Raw genomic sequence first — 24,145 nt, forward strand, 5'->3', positions numbered from 1 at the left:
CTGGAATGGTACCTTTAAAGCAGGCTACAGAGACTTTCTTACAGCTTCCGTGCCCCGTTCTTTCTATAATTCCTTCCATAGTCTCGTCCCCCCTTCGTGTTTAACCTAACAATTCAGAAAAGGGAAGTTAAAGAAGTCAAGCAATGCTGCTCTTCTCATGTGTCAGACAAGATCGAACAAGCTTTTTATGGAGGTTTATTTTCTTTATTTCCTTACACTGTCAGTTATTCCAAGTCGCTTGTACACATTTCTATGTTAATCGCGACGGTGAGGAATGATGCATGCTTTACCAAGGAGTCGAACCTGAGACGACCGTGTTCTAGAACTCCACGGTAACAACCCAACAAAGGATAGGTGGAGTTCAGTTACGAAAACCTTCTTGGTAACAAGCCAAATGAAGACGATTCTTTATTTCCTTTTTGAAATAGCATCCAATTTTATTCTCTCCTCGCCTAATTGTTCCACAGGAGCTGGCTGAAAGAGATCTTCACTTGGAGCAATCGTTATTCTCTCCCTGGAAGGGTGAGTAATGCATTCACTTAATGAGAACTGCAGACGCTCTTTTGAGTGTTTCAACTAAAATAGCTGGAAATGGATGGAGCATCAGACCTTCAGGAATTCGTTCGGCAACTAAAGCCATCCATACACGCTCCAACCAATCCTGTTGCGCCACAGTCACAGAACTTCAGAACGAGAACACAAGTTCACTGTAAAGAACCGTGCTCCCGAGATAAATCAACCTTGAAGAGGCGTTTCATAAGATCGTACGCCAATTTTAAAATCAATCAATCAATGATCGAACGAATCGATTTATATTGGTTAATTAGAAACTGTTGCAGATAGCAACACACAAAATATGGTAAACTAAAAGATTTAAGATTAATTCAAAATTCCTTAGGGAATTAATGTATATTTGCAGAGCATGGAGCATTACGATTGTAAGTCCCCTTCACTTCCGGGTTGTAACAATCCCATGGACTTAACAGGATCTTTATAACCCACAAGTGTCCACGACTATACAATAAATGAAAAACTTCTTGATCAAATTTTTCACTAGGGAAGTTTTATGGATATTGAGAATCAAAATCTTTACGAAAAAAATTGTCCAATATTTGCTGTGGTGTGCAGTGGGATCCATGAGTATTACCGTGCAAATTGTCCATCACCATGTTCGTGCACTTTATTTGACCCAATAAGAGCTTCAAGAATTAAAAGAAAACTCAAAACAAGCTGTTGACAACTTCTGCACCAGCGTACATAAAAATCCATCGCTTAAAAACACACAGGATGTAAGAAAAAAATTAATGAAAATAGTCATGGACAATTTGCACGGAAATACTCATGGATCCCACTGTACTAAGATTACAAAGAGAAACATGTCGACAATTGCTTTGACTCCAGCAAGTAGCCTAAATTGCTCGTTAGCTTGGACATTGTCTGATCGTGATCAAAAGTTCATACTCTGTTTACCTTTTTAATTAGGGAAAGCTGTTGTTTATGGCCAAGCACAAAACAATGCAACGAGCGCCGTGCATACAGATGTCCGTCAATCTTCTGTACTGGCTTTACCTTCGCCTGTCATTCGTTTCCTCGATAGGTGGCAGTGCAATCGTAAGTACGCTATCATTTGTCTCTCAGGTCAGAAAATGATTGGAATAGTTTTAAAAGTTGTGGATGTCTCTTCCGAACTTGTCTCAATAAGTAATTAATGGATGAAATTTGTGGTTTGAATTTAACTGATTGATTGATTTAGTTAATTTCACTTCGCTTTTGTGCCACTTTTGGCTAATCGCGAAGATGAGGAGGAGTGATGATTTGATGAAATTGATGGGACACTCACAAAGCACAGTAATGCCCAGGCCGGAATTCGAACCCGGGACTCCTGTGTTTCAGCTTAATGAAAAAGAATAATACTTACACACAGTAAAAAGTTACATTTAGCTATACGCGCGCGCACACACACCATACAGACATATACATAGATACGTGTGTGTGTAATATACGTGTATACCCTATATATAATGTGTGTATGTTTGTAACCCCATATTTTTGTACGAACAGAAATTCTTTTACAAAATATTGTACTACTCAAAAATACAAAAAAAAAAGTACCAATCAATTTATCGGCGGAAAAGTTAATTAAATTTTGGGATTACAGGCCAACGTCTGAACATTATCATTAATTTTCGGCGGTCTAGGACATTTTGATGCCAGGACTTTTTGGTGCAACATATAACTGGTGTACAGATAGAAAATAATGTTCTTTTGAATTGACCTCTCTTTATTGTGTCCCTTCATACAAGCAATTTTACATGGAAAAGTTAGGAGCAACACCTTGCAGGTAGCGAACGATGCATGGACGTCCGCAGGATTTTTTCCAGGGAGGGGCAAGGAAGGTATTTTTTTCCAGGGGGGGGGGGCAAACAAGGCACTTTTTCCCCAAAAATAGTGTTGTTCCCTAAAAAAACATTGCTTAAATTTGAATTTATGGTGTTCATGCAATAATTAACACATATTATTGTGGCTAAAATGAAATTATAAGTGTGAAATACATAATTTTTGGTTGACTTTCATTTTCCAGGGGGGGGGCCACGGCCCCCCCTTGCCCTCCCTTCCGGACGCCCATGGAACGATGTCTGTCCTATCATATGCAGCAACCAGTGTTTCAAGTCGAACACAACAGTCTTTGTATCAACTTCTTGGACGCTCGACGTTTCCACTGATTCTGTCCATAGCGAGTTTCGTTCAGAGCTACTTCTCAACGCAGGACTTCCAGGAACCGCCAAATCGTGGGATGGTCGGCGGAAACATGCGACTGGGATCCTCGATGTCAGCCCTCCACAGCATTGTTTGTTTTTCCATCTCCATTTAGGACAACTTCGTAGTGATTCCAAAGTCCGACGGAGAACTTAATAATCGTAATAGACTGCTGCTTCTTTCTGCGTAGTGTTCTTTTCATCGTGTCAATAGGCGGCAGATGAGATGCTACTTCAGCAGACTCCAAAAATCTCCCCAAAAGTTGTTGACTGCTTTCTTGAGTTTCCCTGGCACTGGTCTTCATTTCAGTGTATAGCAATCCGGCGTTTAGTCCATAAACATCTGGTGCATGTGTGGGTTCATTTACAAATTTCACAATTTCACCATTCACAGTGTGGACACGGGCCTTGCACTGGTTTTTCATAGAGCACTGCCAGTACACTTTATATCATTTAAGGAATTTTCTTTTAAATACGAAAATCCAGCATGGATTAGTTTCTTTCCACCAGGAACACTGAAAAGTGAAAGTGAATGACAGAGGTAAGAGGCGAAAGGATATAAAGAGAAAGACACCAAAATGACCTGCTCCCGATTTTCGGCTATGTTATTCACATCAAAATAGTGTGCTCTTTTTGTATAAATTTCTACAACTATTTAAAATTTTTGTACCTATTTGAAACGGACAAAATTGGCGGGATATAGTACTTGTGTCTGAACTAGCGCCGCCAGACGGATGGTTTGATCAAAGTTAGTCCTACAGTGTCGGGACAAATGGTCCATAACAACTCGGAAAATGACACCGATCCCTTTCTTCCCTTTGAGAATTTTGGTGTGACGTAGTCTGGAGGATCTTGAAAAGATGATCGAAGTTACAGTTCAGACTTCGCCTTTCTTCAATGAATGCTTTCTAAGGTTAATTGAACCTAAATGGAAAGTCAATTGCCTTAAAGCGCTGAATTTATAATAGTATTAAACTTAAGAAAAAGTATAAGGTCTCCTCCACGTGACGTCATCTGTTCTTATTCGTTGAATATACTGAACGGATCCATCTATATAATTCCACCTTGCTCTTGTACAACTTCGGATGCTGCGATCGACCCGACCGATTCTCGCTTCGCTTGACTCCAAATAATGCGTCCGCGGCGAGCAATCGACCCGCGATTAGCGCGTTTGTCTGTGTGCGCGCTCTCTGCGGTTATGGATAGGCTGCGTGTGGCTCCACGCAAGGAATCTGTGATGCGTGAACAAAGCCTCGACGCTTGCTGGCCGTGAATGCCAAGTCGACTCGAGATGCTGGTCCGACACAAATTTACTCGGAGACGGTGAACGAATCGCGTTGGTTTGCTAGTCGAGTTTCGACGTTAGTAGCAGTGAATTTCCTACTACGATGTCAAAAAGGATTTAAACCAGCGCTGATATAGTTCAAGTCCTGATTCGAACGCCAAGAAAGTTACGAAGGATCAGTTTCCCACTGACAACCATGTGTCTAGTCCACGTGGAGCCCAGTATATCGTCCCCTCAAAACTTTCCATCCACTCTCCTAGTTCATGCACATCTTCTTTTGAAACTCTTTTTAGTAAAAATGTTAACAATACTCATAATTATATACTTAGTATATACTAATAAGTCACGTGTTTTGCTGTATCTGGTCATAGCCCCCAAAGTTGATGGTTTAGCGGTCTCGCCCCCCCCCCCCCAAGCTGACGGTCTATAACATTTCAAATGTGTATTTAAAGTTAAGTTCATGTGGCACAATTCAGAGTAAACTTTACAAGAGAAGCAAAAGAATACATTAGATCCTCTTAAGCAAAATTATTTGGGGGGCTCTGCCCCCACATCGTTAACATTGGGGGGCTCGAGCCCCCCCCCCCCCAAGCCCCATGAAGTCGGCGCCTATGCGTCAGGCTAATGTTACATTGGAATATTTCTCTTTTAAAGGATATATCGTGAATTTTTTTTTAATACTTTTAACATTTTATAGTATAAATATTTCACTGTACACATATGTGTAAGGACAAAACGAGACTGAAAATAGGAGGGGAGAGAACAAGAAGGAAAATACAGAAGGAAAAAGTAACCACATAGAAAGGAGGATGAAAATCTAAATTACAAGAAGTGAAGAACAATATTTTAAAATAATGGAAGTAAAATACAAAAGGGTGGAGAAAGTAGTAATTCTTATTTTTAGGGTGGTAAAGGGGGGCGAGAACTCCTGTTAACCTCCCCAGTGCAAGCCCAAATTTGCATGCGTGAGGCCCGGCTCTGCCTTCACCCTGAGTTACCCTATTTAAATTATAACTTTTATGTATTTCAAATATCTAATCCTTGTTCTTTTGTGGCACTTTTTAGATTATCCCCAGTGGAGGCCACTTTGCAGATGAAGATCGGGGGCTACAGTTCTCATAAGCCCCCTCCCTTAATCCGGCCCTGCTCCTGTGTGCATACACAGTTAGAATGTACTTTTAATTTACAGCATTGTTCATTTACACACACACACAAGTTCTGCTGCTACCTTGAACTGTTTTTCGCCTTTTTCCCCCTGAATGGACGATCTGCTTTAAATGAACCGTCAAACGTACGCGAACTGTGAAGGTAACAGAGCCAAATCGAATTAACACATTTGCCCACAGAGTTCCGGAGTTGGGTGCAATTTTCCATTGAACAATGTACGTTTCGAGACCACATGCCGAGTAGCGTTAGCTGTGACAAGCACTGCAGCTTTCCCATATTATTTGAAGTGACGTGGAACAGAAACTGATGTTACTTTTACATTATGTAAGTGAATAAAAGCGAGCACAACGTTGGTCTGAACTGGACCTCCAATCAAATCGTGTTGTTCCCTGTGGACTGCACACTGCAACTAAACGTGCGCACACAATAACTCTCTCCTCAGACCAGAGCCACCTGGTGAAAAGTTTCAAATCAGATTACATGATCATGGTCAACTAGGCATAACAGATGGTTTGTTGCAAGTTTATCGGTATTTTCCATGCCAGAAATGCAGGGAATTGATAATTGCAAATGGCACTAACAGAATATCCTCAAATAAACATCTGCAATCGTATAATACAAGGTGAAAATACATTTCTAATAAACATTTTTAGTAAATTACATTATTAATTGATATACTGTACTAGGATGGAATTTATTGATGCTGTTTATACTCTTTCCTTTATATACTGTACTTTTCTCAGGGAACCACTTGCATTAATAGTGTTGCAGAATATGTACTCTGCTGCAGTGTTTCCTTTTAATTCTCGAAACTCACATTGACAATAACAAAATGAATTCACATTGTGATGGACAATGTGCTTATTGCATTTGTCACCGACTATACATTAATTAATTGGGCGAAATATAAAGGATTTGAGGGCGTTTCAAACAGTGAGGTGAAGAGTGATGATGAATGAACACTCGCTTAAGGCCGTTGCTACATTTTATTAGATTAGTCTTGCAATTACAGATAACATACTTCATGGAGCTAATAGGGTTGTACAGTGGGCTGTATAAATATTAACATGCAAATTGTCCATCACCATGTATATTATGTTTGATGAAATAAAACTTCAAACTGCTGACAATCTCTGCATCAGTGCTCGAACTGCAAATTACTAAGTTGGGGGAGGGGGGTACTTAGTCGAGATTGGGGATAGGTTACTTTCATGGTTCAACATGGAGACGATGAAGTATGTGGACTCAACCTAGATAGAAGTTGCTTTGGGTAGATTTTCTTAACTGGGAGTGGCAACATGTAGGATGCAAGAGAAAAATGAATGAAAGTGGTCATGGACAATTTGGCAGGCAATACTTGTGTATCTCAAGCTGTACTGTATATCATGTCTGAATCATACGAGGCTTGCTTTCGTACTGTATTTTCCAGTTGGACTTGGACTAGTTGTGTGATACTGGCTCATCAGCTACTGCCGTTATTAAAAATTAAAAGAATTTAAAGAAAAGTATGGGCTAGAAATTGTCTCAAAAGAAAATATGGTAGTCGAGGTGTATTAACGAGCTTTTTTTATTTTAATAAACTCAACCTGGGCATGTATACATGATATTCGCAGGATTCATTCATAAAAAAAAATATTTTGTTCAACTAAATATTTCAAACATTTAATACACTGGTAATAATTAGAATTTTCATTATCAGCTAGTCACATTTATCGTGTACAAATCGCATTGCTTTGGACAAATTCATAAATATTAATTAAATAACGCTAATGCACATCATTCTTTTTTCTTTCATCGAGAAACAAACAAAAACAATCAACATTCGGAAACCACAGACAAAAAAACAACAACTTTCCCTTACCAAACTCACAGCTTCACATGACCAACCTTGCTCTTTGATTCCCTGTTTCTCAGACTATAGCAGAGAAAGCCAGTTACAAATAGAACACAGTCTAGTTGTCTAGTCTAGCAGCCAGCCTGGTAGTCATCAGTCCGGTACCAACTAGGGATGGACGATATCGGAAATTTGATATCGCGATATATCGTCAACAAAATATCGTCACAGACTATACGATACGATATTTTTCCGCATCGTTATGTCGGTGATATATATCGCCAAATATCGTGACGATATATTGCTGACACTGTATACGTATATCCTAAAATATCGTGACGATATATCGCCAACACGATATATATGGCCAAAATATCGTATCGTCTATGACCATATTTTCTTGACGATATATCGCGATATCGTCCATTCCCAGTATCAACTAGGAGGGCATTCGTACTGGAATCCAGTTCCATGTGATTCGACCTTTATTATTATTATACAAGAGGCTGAAAAATTTTATTTGTAAAAGCGTGCAGTCTATATCGATTGGTTGGACGAAAAGAAGTGGTCTTCTTGTGCGTGTTGTCCTCTCCTCGACATCCACCAAAGTGCCCGTAGGAGCATCGCAAAGGGTGATTTCCCCACTTTAGTGATTCAACGCAGCCCCTTCTACCCCCGCCGCAGCCAGCAAACAGGTTCATTTCATGAGCCATAAGGTGCGCGCCTTTTGTTCCCGGCCCTTCCCATTTGTAGCCTACGCTTCCTGGCGCACCGGGAAGCAGCCAGGTAGATAATAACTTCTCTCCACTCGGCGACGTCATTTGCCGGAAAATACAGCAGCGCCACTTCCTTATCGGCGGCACAAACGCGCAAGAGTTTCTTCTATTTCTGTCCGAAACAGATAAAGCCTTCCTGTTGTCGTGGGCGTTACATTCTGCTGCCAAGCCCCCCCTCTCTTCCTCTTGGTCTTACCCCCCCCCGTTTTTATCCTGCCCCACAGGCCCCTGGAAGCCTTTTCGACTAATTATCTTTCTAAAAACAGGAGTCTGCAGCGTTCGATTCCCCGAAACAGTCTCCTCTCAACTGAATACTGTTCGGTTTTGTTGCCAACTTGCTGTTTTTGGCACCAGATTAGATCACTTACTTAGTCCGGGGCATTTATTCCTCCCTCGACAGAAACTGGAGATAACAGAGATATCGCTGCCCTCAAACAAAAAAAAACAAAAAAACAGTGATGTTCTTGTCAGCAAGATTTCACTCCAGTGGACGATGTTGGAGGAAAGGAAAGCTTAATTTATTAGCAAGTGTTGCTATCCTAGTATTGAGATATCTGTCTATAATGTGTGCATTTATCTCTTTTGTTGCGTTCGGGAATTTTCTCCTGACGTAGGATGAAATCCCTCTCAAATTTGCACAAAAAATGTAATTACTCCGGATCGATTTTTTTTCAATTAAGGCTTTTCAAGTGCAAATTAACTCGTAGTTGATAGATATATATTAGAATGTTTAGAAGAAGACAACTTGCACGTTGTCAGGATTATTCTGTTTTGTTGAGTGGAAACATGTCTGTAATGTAAATGAATGGTGAATGCACGGATTGTGTAAAATATTGTTTGCGGTTAATAAAACCATATGCAATAATAACGAACCCTTTGTACACTTCACTCTACATAGTCCATCACTTTTTCAATATATGCTACATCATAATTGCGGTTTTTTTCGCAACTTCTATTGAACTGTGTTGCTTGATAGCTTGGACGCCGAAATTTTTGTAATGGTGGTGGGTGGATCAAACCGTGGATACAAAAACTGAATAGTAAAAATTATAATAATAGAATAACAATTATATCATTATAAACTAATAAGATATTACATTATTATTTTTATATCACTGAGGAGAGACTTCTAACTGACACACCAAATGAGTGAATATCTGGCAACATGGCTGCCAGAGGCACACGCACGCACACAGACGCAGAGGGAGGGAGGAAAGAGATAAGTAAAGAAGAGAGTCTAAGCCCACTTTAGGAACAGATGGACTAATCGGGACTGGACCCAAACCACTATATACCTCTGTAAGGTATCGAACTCGGGACCCCTTGATTACAAGGCTGCGTTAAATCTATGCCATCTGGGGGCCAAGAGAGAGAGACTACATACGGGGAGGTATATGGTGGAAAGGCAATCTTTCCACCATAGTGGAGGTATGTTGGGCATAGACAGCCCAATGTAAAGCTTAAGTCCCAAGTGATGGTCTTGGTGATCATACGGGCAGATTTTCATCCTTGCCGGGCTAATTGCGATGACGCTGATGAATGGATTGATGAAATAGATGATGAGACAAACACAACGATACCTAGAATTCGAACCTAAGACGTAACACGTGACGTTAACCACGCAGAGTTAAATTTAATGGAAATTATCTGTGCAAGGGGATTAGAAGTTAGGTAGCTAAACCTTCCAACCTTACCCGCATTTGCCTTTAGCACAGTCCAAGTCAGTGTCTCTCTTTGACACGACTTCCCCGTGTCTTATCTTCCTACTTCCTCAGCACGGAACCTCACGTGATCTAACGGGCAGCGTACACGATACGCCGACCCTTCTTCTGGCGCGGGAAGATATTTGGGAGTGTGAGGGTCGTCGTGTGCAGAGGTCAACGATCACTTTGGGCACAAAAAGTACATAATCGTAAATTGCAGGGAGTCCCTTAATGGAAAGCTATCGCCGAGATTCCCCCAGGAAGAAGAACTGAAGGCGGGAGAGGGTGGGTGAAGCGACGTGCAAAGCATTACACACGAAGGGAATATCAGTGAAATGGGTTAAGCGCGAAGCCGAAGTCCAGTATACATTAATCAGCACGAAGAGAACCAACGAAAATAATTAGATATAAAACTACAATATCCCATATATGAACTGCCCTCAATTCGAAGTGGCGGTTAGGAAAGCAACGAATTGGCCAAGTGTGTTCGGCTGACATCGTTCACTTTTGTGCCTCAAGAAGCCGAACGCTGCTCGCAGACGAAACAAATGAAATGAGTATTTGATATACTGCATGTTGCCAAATGCACTGTACTTGTCTTGTAATGAAAAGGTTCGGGAGGTCCATTTTAAACTCTAGGTCCATTTTAAACTCTAGGCCCAGTCTCGATAAACCTATCTGTGCATAAAGGGGACTTAAACGTACTGTAAGCGCAAAGGCCCTGCCACCACTATACGTAGCCACTCTGCGAAATACAATTAGTTGAATCACTGTTTGACGGAGGGCCTCCCCAATGGCGCAGTGGTAGCGCCGTCGCCTTGTAATCAAGGGGTCCCGGGTTTGATACCCGATGGAGCACACGTGGTTCGGATCCCACTTTAAACTGTAGGTCCAGTCCCGATTAGCCTTACTGTGCATAAAGTGGACTTAAAACAACAAACCAAACCAAAAACCACTGTTTGACGGGTAAATATGATCTATCCAATCCATGCAACAGTGTTGCCAACGGTCGTTCGCTTTGGGATTTGCGACGTTCTGTTGCCCACTGTGGTGTTCTTGCGACGATATGTCGATAACTCGAATATAATAGGATTTATTTGTAAAATTAAAAGTTTTGCCTTTGCATATTATATGCGCGAAAGTCGGTCACTTCTTCCACATTAACATTACGATTACGTTGCACAAAAGTTTACATCGATGTTTCACCACCACGAAAGTAGATTATTCTACTTTCTCCCGCAGCTTCGTTTCGACAACCATTTTACAATAATTATTCCAACACTACAAACATCAATATAATTACTGTATTATTTTGTTCCTTACCATATAAAACGGCCCAGTCAACAAGGTAATGTTGCCACAACGTTGTGGCAACGTTAGCCCCTAACATACCTAACGTTGTTACAACGTTGAATGTATGTTGATACAACGTTGTGAAAACGTTGTGTCAACGTTTAAGGGTCATTTTTTTCAACGTTGCTGCAACGTTGGTTGACAACATTGTCACAACATATACTGAACATTATGTAGCAATGTTAGGTATGTCAGGGGTTAACGTTGCCACAACTTTTTTGCAACATTACCTTGCTGCCTGTGTAATTTATGAATATAACAATGCATATTTAAAATATGGTTATTTCACATGGTAAGCTATTAGCAATCTTGCCTGCCAAGCCATTTTTGTATATAATATATATGCGTAACAGGAAAACCTCATGTTTGTAATGTCACAGTTTCTCTTTACATATTATAAAAACTTTTCCTGCTCCACCAAAATAGGCAATTGTTAGTCTGGAGATTGTGATGAATTAACCAATCTCTAACTTCACCTGGTAATCAGTTTCTGTTTGCAGTACTTAGCTCCTGATTATATAGTCTGGAATAAAAATATTTATCATGGGAGTTTCACTTGTATTCAACACATTTCATTTTCTGATCTTCCTTACAACTTCAATATTCACACATCTTTCGAAGGATAATAAAACACATTTTTTCACTAATTACAATCGAAAGATTCCTTATTTGTGTTACTAAAAGTTATGTTTGTTTGGCATTTGAGTCGCACTGCCATCTAGTGTACGCTGTAGGAAATATAAGCATTGGTGGTCAGTGCACACACAAATTCAGATTAAACAAAACACTCCGATCTGACGCTTGTGGCGCTCATGGTGGTAATCATCCAAACTAAAGCGTATTCAGTGGAATGTTTTTTGCAACGTTGATGCAACGTTATCACAACGTTGTTCCCCTACATACAACATTCATCATAAATACAACGTTGTGGCAACGTTATCACAACGTTGTTCCCCTACATACAACATTCATCATAAATACAACATTCATACAACGTTGTGGCAACGTTAGTGTGTTGACTGGGGGTGTTCGGTCAACCGTTTACGTTTAATCTTACTCGACACTCGAATGTCTATGTCTTTATATACAAAACACTAATGTGCTGTATAGTGTTTGTGAGCATAAGTATTGCGCAAGTTGTCGACCGTTCTAGGCCTCTTTATTTTTCGCTAGGATGTTCAATTGTTTGTGCAATCGACCAAAGCCATCATCGTCATCTGTTGATCTAGTGCATATTTACAAGACCTTTGTTAAGCGGTTAATTGAACACGCAAAGCCATAATTACATTTGGCAACGTTGCTACATGACTGGTGATGTTTCCCGCGCAGTCTCACGCTCTCGAAGACGATTGGTTGAAATTCATAGCACTCAAGGTCAACCGCCAACTGCGCCTTCGGGCAGTATAGTAAGCATGAGAGGAATAGCAAAACACGAAACTGAAATCTATTGATTTAATAATCGTGAAAGGGATATGAATGCTAACGAATAAGCACAAAATTATAAACCTAGTGCATTGATAAATAAGGGAAGAACATAAGGGGAAAATTATACCAAAATCCAGTGAAGAAATAAGCGAGAAAAGACTAACCACAAAGAATGAGCACGAAAGAAAATAGTGTGCAAGAGAAGAGGAACACGAGAAACACCAAGGATTAATATCGATACTGATTCAATCCATATTGCCGATGGAATTCATATGACGATTGTCCCGTCAAACAAGGAGCTGTGTTCGCTGTTCATTGATAACCATTCACCAGCTTGTGGCACTCCAAATATTAAACACAAGAGACTCACTTGAAATAGTGACCAGATAATGAACAGTGAAATTAGCTCATTAATGAAAGCAGAAAGTTATAATTAAAAACGTTGTAACAGAAAATAACAAGCAACTGAATCACATAAAGTTAATGAGCTTTCCTGGCAAGCTACGAAAGTTAATTAATTGTTCTAATGAATAACGCAGTGAAATGCCGACCTACAGGTTAAAATTTTCAATAACTGTGCATTACGTCCTGAAAACGCCCAGGAGCATAAAGACACGGATACAAAGAACATCCTCGATCTCGGCCATAGTAAAGATGTGACCAACACCACGCTCCGGTCGCCTGTATCCCTAGAGTTTCTCAATGAGTCCCAGGGCAACTTGTATGCAGGAACATTTTGGGGGGAGTCCCTTCTGATATCATCCACCCCTGGAATTTGAAACCAACCCCCGTGCGTGGCAGTCGAAAGCTCAACAGACTGAACCATGAGTCATATCAATTAAACAATCGTTTGAAAATAAAACATATTTTTAAGGGTGGACTGTGTTACACTATACAAGGAAGAAAATTCCTTACCTGGAATCAAATCAATATTGGAAATACAAGAGATTAATTATATTCCTTAATTAAAGAAAATTAATTAATCTTACAAGGGAAACTTTGGAAACAATTTCCTTTGTTACTTGAAACACATTAAAAACCTTCCTTTCTTATTTTTATCAGATAAGAATTGTATCAGATTAGATACTTTATTTGACAATGAATCAAGCAATACATAATTGTAAGATCATTAACTTTTCTGTGTAAGTCAATGCCTTATTGATATTATTATATCTATCAATTAAACGGCAGTTATCTTCGAAAAGCCCCTAACATTAGGGTAACTTTCCGTTTCCTGGGTTGGCAACATTGAATTACGAATGCAAAACCAAAGTCAATTACTACTGAGTTGCAAAGTGAAATTCAACCTCGGAAAACTGAATCTTGAGATTAATTAGTTTCGGTGAATCGGTAGCAAAGTTTCTTTCCAGAAATTGGAACGTTTCCTTTTCATTTAATCCACCCCCTTCCACTTCCTCACAAAATCTTTCATTTACCTTCTTCTTCGTTGCCTTCAGCAGAATTCACATCTCGTACGCAGTTTCATCCATTGCGGTGCTTCTTCCAATTTTTTTCCTGGTGAATTAAGTTTTTTTTATAGGTTCTTGGCCGGCGCTTGAATAGCTTAACTTACCAAGTTGGGGTGTAAAGACGCGCATAACGGAGTACTACTCGTATCCTTGTAAGCAACTCTTATTTTTCATACCTGCCAAGATGGTAGTGAAAAGGCTTGTTTCAGTCGTTCAAATTTACGTTCAGGGATTTAATTTCTTTTCCTACTTGTCTTACTCAACGGTTACCAAGCTTGTTTCTGGGTCTCTTTCTACGAAAAGTACATTTATATATGCACGGAAGGATATACAACAACTAAGAGAATTCCAAATAGTAAATTGTCAGGTTGCTCTTATAACTGAACAAGAAAAATAGGAGCTTAGGATACATCCTTCAATAGATATACTCTTTTCAATGCACAAATGTTGCACGAAAAGAAAAAGAAAACTAAGTTTTTGGATTATTTCTTAAGTATGCTTAATTTGTAGTCAAAATAATTTTATGTTGAAACTCATACCTAGGCATATAAAATTGTATTATAAATACTTTTCATGTACATTACTTAGCATAAACTTACCTTAATTTTGTGGCTCGTAAATATGAATTATAAGTCTTTTTATTCGATGGTTGCGACACCTGGTGATGGAATTGAAATACAGAAACTGCATTCGGTCCAAAAATCAGAGAAATTCATCGTTGTTGTTGATGACGTACAGTAGGATCCATGAGTATTACCATAGAATTTATGCATCCCACTATACGTGTAGTATAGTGCATAAGTACGTATTACCTAGCAAATTGCCCATCACCATGTTCATGCAAATTGTCCATCACATGTGTATTCTCTTTGTTTTACGCAATGAGAACGTCAGGAATTGACAGAAAATGCCACACAATCTGCTGAAAACCTCGACATCACTACACATAAAAATGTAGTAGTGGAAAATTTGCCGAGCAATGCTTGTGCATCCAACTATACAGCAAGCATAGAGAAAACGGCTACTTTACAAGGCAACAGGAACTGTTTGTCAGGGCAGACTTATATTTTGCAGAATTTGAGAGATTCGTCGCTTTTTTAAAGGTTTTTACCGTGGTTGGTAATATTCGTATATTTCATTCATGAAAAGATTCATTCGTATGAATGAATAAAAGAGCCACTAATTAAAGCATCAATTAATAACAGGTCGACAAACTTTTGGTTTAGTTTTATCCGCCGTGTTGACTAGAAATCTATTTGTAGCGTGTGCTTATAAAACGCAGAAGTCAAGCGTATGAAGGATGGAAGCATAGAGTGAAATGACATGAGAATTTCGAAAGGACTCCGTCATGTTAGGGTTCGTGCTTTCAAAGTGTCACGCAATTTTTATATTTGCATACGTTGGTTTGTACGTAACCCTTCTCCCCCCAATTCACTCCGCTCCGCCGGTTACACTGAACATTTTATTTCAGATTTCAAGATATGGCAACAGTGATTTTGAGAAAGGAAACCTCCCTCGCTCAATCATGGTTCCATTCAAGAAGCGTCTGGAGCTCTCAATCATTTTTTTCCGACAAATGAAGTAAATGCTTTCTTTTTTGGTATTGATCTTGGAATGTTAGTTGGTCCCTGCATTCGCAAGTTTATGTCCTTTTTAATGTGCTACAGTGGTGTCATTACCAGATTCCAGATTCTTTCGTGACCAGAGTCGAATTCTAGTACACTTATACGCTCACACACACACGCACGCACACAACACTTTAGGATTGTGAAATCGCGAATTGCGGTAGTTTATCAGGAAACGAAAAACTGCTTTGTACAAATTCAATTGGACCTATTGTCTTCATTCTGCCAAACGTGAAGTTAATCCTTCTCTTTCGTTTTATGCCCCAAGTTCGCTAAGTTGAAAAACATGCTCATTGTGCATCACCACGTATAGTACAAGTCAGGCCCGTACCCAAGGCAGGGGGTGCAGGGGACCATGGCCTCCCTCGACCCATGAAAAATTATAATTTGAACGTATAAAACCTATAAAAATTACGTTGAAGGTTTTATCAAATTTTGCATGAATTTCGATTTTGTCCTTGCGCAAATGAATTTATAAAAATTCGCCTATGGGTCTGGCCCCCACCTCAAAAAAATCCTGGTCACGTGCCTGGTACAAGTAGCTTCTCAATGTAAAATTTGCAAGTTTCAGACCAACCCACGTACAGTCCAGATCTTGCTTGAATTAGGTTTTAGCTACACAAAATCATCTGGCCGACCAACATAAACAAGTGAAGGAAGGATAAATGGTTCAAATTAAAAGCATGAAATAAAGACGTATTTTGCTGGATTTTATAATAAATTCACTTAAGTTTATGACGCTTATAGGAGGAGCTAAAATATTGTGAAGTGATAAATTGTTTACATCGTACACAGCCACAATTACATCTCCATGTGATGCACAACTTGCTTCTGATTGGTTAGCAATTCTTTTGTGAAATATGTTGCGAGACATTATTTTGTATAACTAGGTATGTGGTGTTATAAAATGCTTCACTGTTTCACTATACCATTCTGATCATAGCACAATTGTTAACAAAACTGCCAAGAAAATTGAATCTCTCTGAAGCTAACCTATGAACAAATATATCCAACACCGGAAAAAAAACTGGTCTCCGACATATCGAAGAAACCCCAAAAAACAGCATTTGTTGAAAAGTGCGATTAATGTTAAAACGTGAAAAGGAGACCGAATATGCTGTTTACATCTTTTAACAAAGTGATAACATCTTGTAAAACAGGTTACTAGTTTGATTGCGGATTAAAAACTTTAAATAAGTCCTTGAACAGGCTCTGAGGGAAACAAGAACATGAGTTTTTTATAAAGAAGAAGTTGTAGAAAGTTTAACAACAAGGTACGAGCCACAAATCCTTTTTCGTCCTTCCGTTCTGACGAGAAAGATTGGCAGACTAGTTCTTGAATTTTCCGCTAGATGACAGGATTGCATAACCAAATTAATCCACAGGGAACCAACAGTGCCTGAAAAACGTTTTACCCATCTCGATTGAGTTGACAGGCTGGTTGTCAAACAAATGTCAGGATCGAAGCGGTAGGATCCTATATTTTTCACCTCATTCTTTTCGGAGGGAATGGATCGCTGATCCGTTACGTTCGATATTTGTTCTGGTGTCGACAGCTTGTCTCGATCGACAACTGGGATTTGCATTTTAATTTAAAATGACAGTATTTGTTAATAATGTATGAGCCCTTCGTGTAAAGCTGCCATTGTAATATTTGCACATGCCTTTTTGATTGAAGGGCTGGGGTTCTGTTACATAGCTCAAATTATCGTAAGGGGCGGGGGGAAATTTTCTATCATTGAAGATTAACAGTACAAGGATTGCTATTTTTTTTAAAAAAAAATAAACAGTTGCGATAAATATTAAGTAGTACACTCAGTCGTGTCCAGTTGCATATTTTAGAAATACGAAAGTTCTTGACTCTACAATGGGAAACGCCTGTATGGTCAATATTCCCGCCATCTTGGCTTTCCGAGTCTTTCTGCCCTGCCGGTAATATGTGTGTGAAACTCAAGAAAAGTCACACTTTAATATGGTTAGGTTCAGTGGCGAAGTGTACCGTCACTGGAAGAGTAAGCTACACAAAATCATCTGGCCGACCAACATAAACAAGTGAGCAACTGGGGTTGCTACATAAATGCAAAAGTTTGTCTATTCCGAAAGTTCCCGATATTCGAATCTGAAATCTTAGATCCGATATCCGAATCTTTATTATTCAAACACATTCGGACCCGAATCTTTACAGTACATCCGGTCTGTTAGATAAAAGGTTGCATTGCGAAAGCGAGTTTTTTAATTATTTTTTTTTAAAAAAAAGATTAATTTCTTTGCATAGGCGTGAGGCAAAAGCCTTGATGAAAGTTCAATCTAAGAAAGAAAAATCTCATTTCATCTCACTGTTTTATTGTATTGATATGTATGGAACACGGGCCCATATAGAGTTTGTCCGAAATAACCGAATATCACTGTATTACAAAAATTCCAACTTCTGTAATACCAATGTTAATTGCCCTCCCCTCATTGTTCCCCCTCTCTGTGGTTAAGAGACTATTTTATACATACACATGGTTTCGTACGGCAGATTCGAAACAACTACACATAATTTATTCATTTTCAACAATGACTGTGATTAGTGGGGGCAGATGCCCACCACTTTTTGGCACTTTTTCCCCACTACTATGCCCTCTTAATGCTAAGCCTTATCTACAAAGAAAAAGTAAACGTCCCTTGCTCCCCCTCCTCACTTTTGTCACCCAATCGCCACTACTCATTTCCAATGTATTGGCAATTTATTCTGCAAACACACAGAATTAACACAACTAACGAATAAAGTGTGTGGAAGTGACAAGAAATTTGCTGCAGAACAAAGTTGAATAGTTCAATTTCACAGGAAATAATACACCTTCCTCCTCAAGTTACTTGGAACTTCCGTCGGCTTCAAAATACTTAATTTTTTTAAAGAGCATAATATTGTTTAATAACGGTCATAAGATTACAGTAAATTTCTAAGTGTGAATATTAAGGAGGCAACTGCCCCCTCTTGCCCCCCTCCCGTGCGCACGCCTTGTCAACTGACAGTAATGTTAATTTGATAGGGTGCCAAAACTTTCACAGGACGGCGTGACATATTTTCTCACTTTGTCTCATTTTGCTCGACCCCTCCTTAGCTACGCCTCTGCGTGAACATCAGAAATGTATAATAATGAGTGAACGAGTCAGAGCACAAAACACTGCTCCCTTGGAAGGATGTTTTCTTTGCATCTAATCACGTTGAAAACTATTGCATTTGGAAGCAGGAAACGAATTGACGTGAGGCAGTATTCCCATCTTCTATAGCCATCGGCAACTATAAAATAAACAGAACATTATTTTGAGTTCTCACACAATTTCCGGTAAAGAGAAGTTGATGAGACCTGCATTTTACATGAAACTGCATTTGGAAAAACAATTTTAGTGTATCTCATTTAGATAGACTATGAAGCTATCCGTTGCCAGATGTCTTAGTTATGGATCCTGGCTAAGTCACATTTCATTCTGTTGGTTTATAGTCTCTATTCCATCAGTTCGCCTTTTTTCGTCACTAACGTAGAGGTAGAAAAGCGATGTATAATAAGAACATGCACTGTTGTACACAACATTACTTTTATTATGTATGTTCCCGATCAATGAAGGCATATATGTATTTTCGTACTTGTAAGTTATTGTGTGTGCATGTGTGGAGATACGACAGGATACTTGTAGTTCTAAGCAGTGACATGCCCAGGAGTGAAAGAGATGGTTTACATATACTTTTTAGTTGTCAGCCCTCGTGTTGTCATCTTTTCCTACCTCTGACGTTCTTTTTTTAGGAACACTGGGCCAAAGGAGGAGGGGTTATGACCTATTATCCTTATTGCTCAGCAGGGTAGTTCTATAATAATCTGTTACTGCAACCTATATACTCTTGGGAAAATTTCACACACCAGCGACACGCGTCATTGATTGATTGCTTTACTCTACTTCCCATCTTGTGCCATTTTTGGCTAATTTGCGAAGATTGGGATGATGAAATTGATGAATGGACACTCACAAACATCCATGCCCAGGCCGGGATCCGAACCCTGGATCCCCGGCGTCGTAGCGCGATGTGCTAACCACTCCGTTACGGGGGCCGGCACGACACGCGTCATGTCGCTTGAATATTTCACCAATCGAACGTAGGTTTGTGCGGCTGCGCCCTGCCATGCCGCTACGTTGTGAAACGTTGTTGATTTGTTCGTTCACAAGCGACAAGTGTCGCGTGTCGCTTCGATCTGAAATCTCCCTTAGCCAAACGAGTTTTCGTAGAAGTTACCAAGATACACCGTGTAGAACAGAACAAATACAAATTAGAGCTTCGATGATAGTGTAGTGGTGGTTGCTGTCGCCTCATAATCATTGGCCCCGAGTTCAATTGTGGGGGAACATATTTCGTTCGGATCTCATTTTAACCTCTAATCTATCTGTGCGTAAAGTCTACGTAAATGAAACCTGGCGAAAACTTTAAAAATTCAAATAAGTCTTCAACGTTTTAGGATCAACAACTTGTAAGAAGAAAGACGTAACAGATCCTCCCCGCCCGCTCCTGAAAAGTAAAGCCAGACCAGTCAAGTGACAACGAACTCTTCCGAACAGAATGATCGCGTGCAGACTTTTCATGGACATTGAAAACCTAAAACAGAAGGCAGTTTTCGCGTGGTCTCAAAGATACTTTCCGTGTATTGCCCGGAGTAGACAGTTTCCCTCCCGTGAGCTCTGTATCTTACCCGCCGTTGTTTGCGAGAACAGCGTTCGCTTTTCACGAAACCCGTCATGCTGACGTGCCCCCGGTTAGAACGCCTGTGTGTGTCCATGTAAGATCCACACACGTTCACAGACTTCAGCTGCTGTTAGATGGTGTGTGCGGTTTGTGTGGTTGCGAGCGACATCTGTCCGCGGGCGCCAGGTGAAGCAAATTAGAACTCGCCCTTCCCCTATCTATCCTGGTGCTTTGTTTACGTACAGCGTCCTTCCTTATATTGCGCTCTGAAGTAATGGATGCGAGTTGGCGAATCCCAGTGTTTTCGGAAAGTGTGGGGAAGTGAAGAAGACGAAGACTGGCAAGGAAATCTGAGTAGCCTGTGGTAAGGTAAAGTTTAGAAGTTTAGTTTGAGGATTAAATTAAAGATTAACTTGTTACCGATTGGAACAACGTTTATATTGTCAACATCCTGTACCTACAAAACGAACCGTGAAACATTATTTTTATCGTTTGATGCAAACTAGAAGCATAAAGTTGGGTGAGTTTATTGTTGTTGATATAACATTCTGCCGAAGAGCAATTTTGGTTTGCACTAATTCCTCTAAACTTGCAAAAGGCATGGTTATGTATTAAATATCAGTTGTTTTGGCGTAAAGGAAACACCGTTTTGAACGCTCACACGTTGACCCAGTGATCTTTTCAGTTTAATGTATGTTTTATTTTTTTCGTTGCACTACTTTCGATTAGACTGGGTTAGATTAGGAATGGTTACATTAGTTTAACTCGCTCTGGTGCTAGGTTTCTGAAAGTGTTACGTTATTTTATTTTAAATTATGATTGACTTTGTTTGGTTTTGTTGCCTAGATTAAGGTAGATTTGGATATCTGTAATATTTTACGTAGCTTTTCAGTTTTTTTCGCTGCTCGCGACGATGAGGATTAGTGATGATTATATTAATGAAAGGACACTGACGAAGAACACCATGTCCAGGAACTCAAAACCGGGAACTTGGGTAGCGAGATCGAAAGTCAGTCAACCACTTAACACGCTCGGCCACCTATCCGGCAGATTTGGATATCTGAAATAAGTTTTACATTGTGTATCGTTTAGATCAATTTCGTATAGGTGACATAGTATTTAGATAACATGAGTAACCCTTCATGAAATGTAGTTGGAGAAGATATAGGAGCCCGCAGTTCCTTAAGACTTTATTTCCTGAAGAGTATAAAGCAAGATAATTAACTCTCACCGGATTCCAATTCATATTGGAATTAAAATATTCTTTAGCAGTTGAAATTCTCCTCCACATTGAAATAAAATTCTGGGTACGCACATTATGAAATATACCGTCAATTGAAAGAGTATTATTGTTTGGGGGGTGCTAGTTGTGCGATCATAAATTCAACGGTAACGTTAAAAAGAAAATAAATGTCACTTTTCATTATTTATCTGGTCCATTTCCGTTATTCGAAATTTCGATTCTACACGTGGGCGTTTTACCCAGGACGAACGTTCTCAACAATACTTAAAAGCTGAAAAAAATAATCATTTTCGAAACAACAATAGAACTTCATGTAAACAATGGACACAGAAAAACTGTTTGGTAGTGATATTGTTGGATTTATATCTTGGTGTATGCTAATGAATGTTTCCACCTCTTTATCTTCCCTTTCAATGTAAATTATGTTGCTGACTGCATACGCACTCGTGGCTCTTGCGATACGTCTAGCAAAAGGGAATTGCCACTCAAATTAACGTGTATTTCATTGCCATTGTTTTTTATTTTGCGTGGTCTAATTGCACGGTTGTTAAATAGCACAATCTATTTATTAATTCATTATCACATTTTTTAAAAAAGATGTAAGCTATACGTGCCAAATAGCACCATTTCACTTTACAATGCAAGCTGTAAAGCTTCACAGGCTGTTAATTTGTAGTTTGAAGTCTGTGTGTATGCCAAGAGTGGCTAATCAAGACCAGAATTGAGAGGTACACTGAGTTCTCAAAGACTGAAATGTGTACCCGTTGTGAATCGAACCTAGGACCTCCTTGATTATAGGCAGATATAAGTAACAACTGTTCGTCTCGCAGTTTTCTAGTATTACTTCTTCTCTCGGTGACCGACCACAATCTTGCATTGGAAGATTATGGGCTGGATTGTTGTTTGAGACTAATCGCGACTGGAACTACAGTTTAATGTGGAATCCGAATTAGTATGGGCCTCCGGTATCGAACCCGAGACCCCTTAACTACAAGGCGACGACGTTACCACTACGCCACCGGTTCGACTGCAGGCCAGTGTGTTTCGACACGGGATGGTTTCATAATTCAGTAATTCAGATACTTTTAAAGTTCAGGCCCAGCACCGATTAGTTTATCTGTGTGCACAAATCAGTCCTTTAAATAAACATTTAAACTTTTGTATATTCCCGACATTTCTGTGTATGAGAACTACATTATCATGTACAGAAGAAATCAGCCCAAACAAATGTGTTGCACCGTACAGCTGCATCTTTACAACAACCTTAGAAAGTTCAATTTCTACAAATAAAGAAAATAGCAACAAAAAATAAGAAACTCTATTTAATCGCTAACAGCAAGGAGACCGCTTGACGACAATCTCTAGTCTTAAAACAATAACAACAAGAAAAGAGAAAGCAGTATGTTTCTTTTATATTGATTTTCCGTCTAGGCTTAAGTATATTTCTTTTTCGAAGCTAATTTCCCCCCTCGGAGATATTGAAAGGTCATTAATTATTGGTAATTACTGCCACATGGCTTGAGTAACTTGTTTTTGATGTCGCTAATTAAAGAATCTTCCTTTCGTACAATAACTTTCTTCCATTTCGACTTTTTGCCCTCAAACGCTTTAGAGAACACAACCTATTTGGCCTTGATTACGACGACACCGTTAGAGTAATCTAAGAAAAAAATTAAGTTTTTTCTTAGTTTTAATTCGATATATTTTCCGGTAAAGCACTCCTAGGCGGATATATATTGGTGCGTCAATAAGGAAGACTGGACAGATATTGGTTAATGAGAAATGACAGTGTAAACGGGTACTGGATAATAGGAAATGACGTGTAGTTGTGCTCTGTGTGATTTTAAAATAAGATTGATAGAATTACAACTAGCCGAACATTCAATTTTCATAAAATTGGATATGGGTGATTTTGCCTTAAAAATTATGTTTATGGGAGTTGCGATTGTGTGTTCAGTGTGACTGGCACGCAGGAGCTCAGCGTTCGATTCCCTGAGTATGTGACCTCGATTATTATTATTATTTATCTAAATAGGGTTACAATTAAGCCCTGCAGAGTTTCATTTAGAACAATATTAATACAAATTGTACAAGTAGCTCTGGTTCTCACCCTTCTCTCATCAATGAGTACTTGAGGGGAGGATAAAGATGGCCTGATTATGGTGCTGCTCACATAATCTCCATCATAACCAATGTAGAAGATGTGCACGGTACAATGCACAAGAAACAGATTTGAAACAAAAAAAAAATGATTAGGAACGAAAAATCAGTGTTCACAAAATAAAGGTCGTGTGAATAAATTTAAAAAAAAAACATGCAGCGTAAAAATCTAACAAATGAGCATCAGAAATAACAAATGAATGAGAAGAGGATGTGCCCGGAGGAGCAATGCTTCATAGAGATTTGGGGGTGGGGGAGCTAAATAATTGAATCTTGATAAAGTAATAAAATATTTTTCCTAGTTTATTTACACTACCACTTCTGTTTTTCTATTCATACAAAAATTGGGAGAAGAATCATGGATTTTTTTTTTATTGGTTTTGGCTCCAGAACCGTAGCTAGGGGGACGAGGGGGCTTGTGGTCCCGGGCGCCTAGGCGAAAGGGTGCGAGTAAACAAAATGAGAAAACTTTGCAAGAGATTAAACATCGACACGTGCCGTGCAAGTATTAGCGTCTAACTTAATTAATATTAAAGTCCGTTTGTAAAGAAATAGGTCTAAAAAATTCTGCTCGCTTCGCTCGAATTGCAGTTTATGCTTATGGTTTCTTCTTCGTGAATGCTTATGGTTTG

At 39.3% G+C, this 24,145-nt stretch overlaps 1 protein-coding gene across 4 annotated transcripts in view; it reads left to right on the plus strand.

Moving 5' to 3' along the window:
* LOC145991161 (uncharacterized) overlaps positions 1–24,145 on the plus strand; it is a 275,164-nt gene that overhangs the window by 126,731 nt on the left and 124,288 nt on the right. Inside the window, exon 1 of one of the 4 annotated variants that reach the window (XM_083126991.1) lies at positions 20,088–20,479. The exons of 2 other annotated variants lie outside the window; for them this stretch is intronic. The gene's annotated coding sequence lies outside the window, so the exon portion shown is untranslated. Of the gene's footprint in view, positions 1–20,087; positions 20,480–24,145 lie in introns of those variants that run through there. One more of the 4 variants, XM_083126992.1, reaches the window with a different exon arrangement.

The sequence above is a fragment of the Lepisma saccharinum genome, chromosome 8 (genome assembly GCF_977018435.1).
Source record: "Lepisma saccharinum chromosome 8, izLepSacc3.1, whole genome shotgun sequence".
NCBI classification, from domain to species: domain Eukaryota; kingdom Metazoa; phylum Arthropoda; class Insecta; order Zygentoma; family Lepismatidae; genus Lepisma; species Lepisma saccharinum.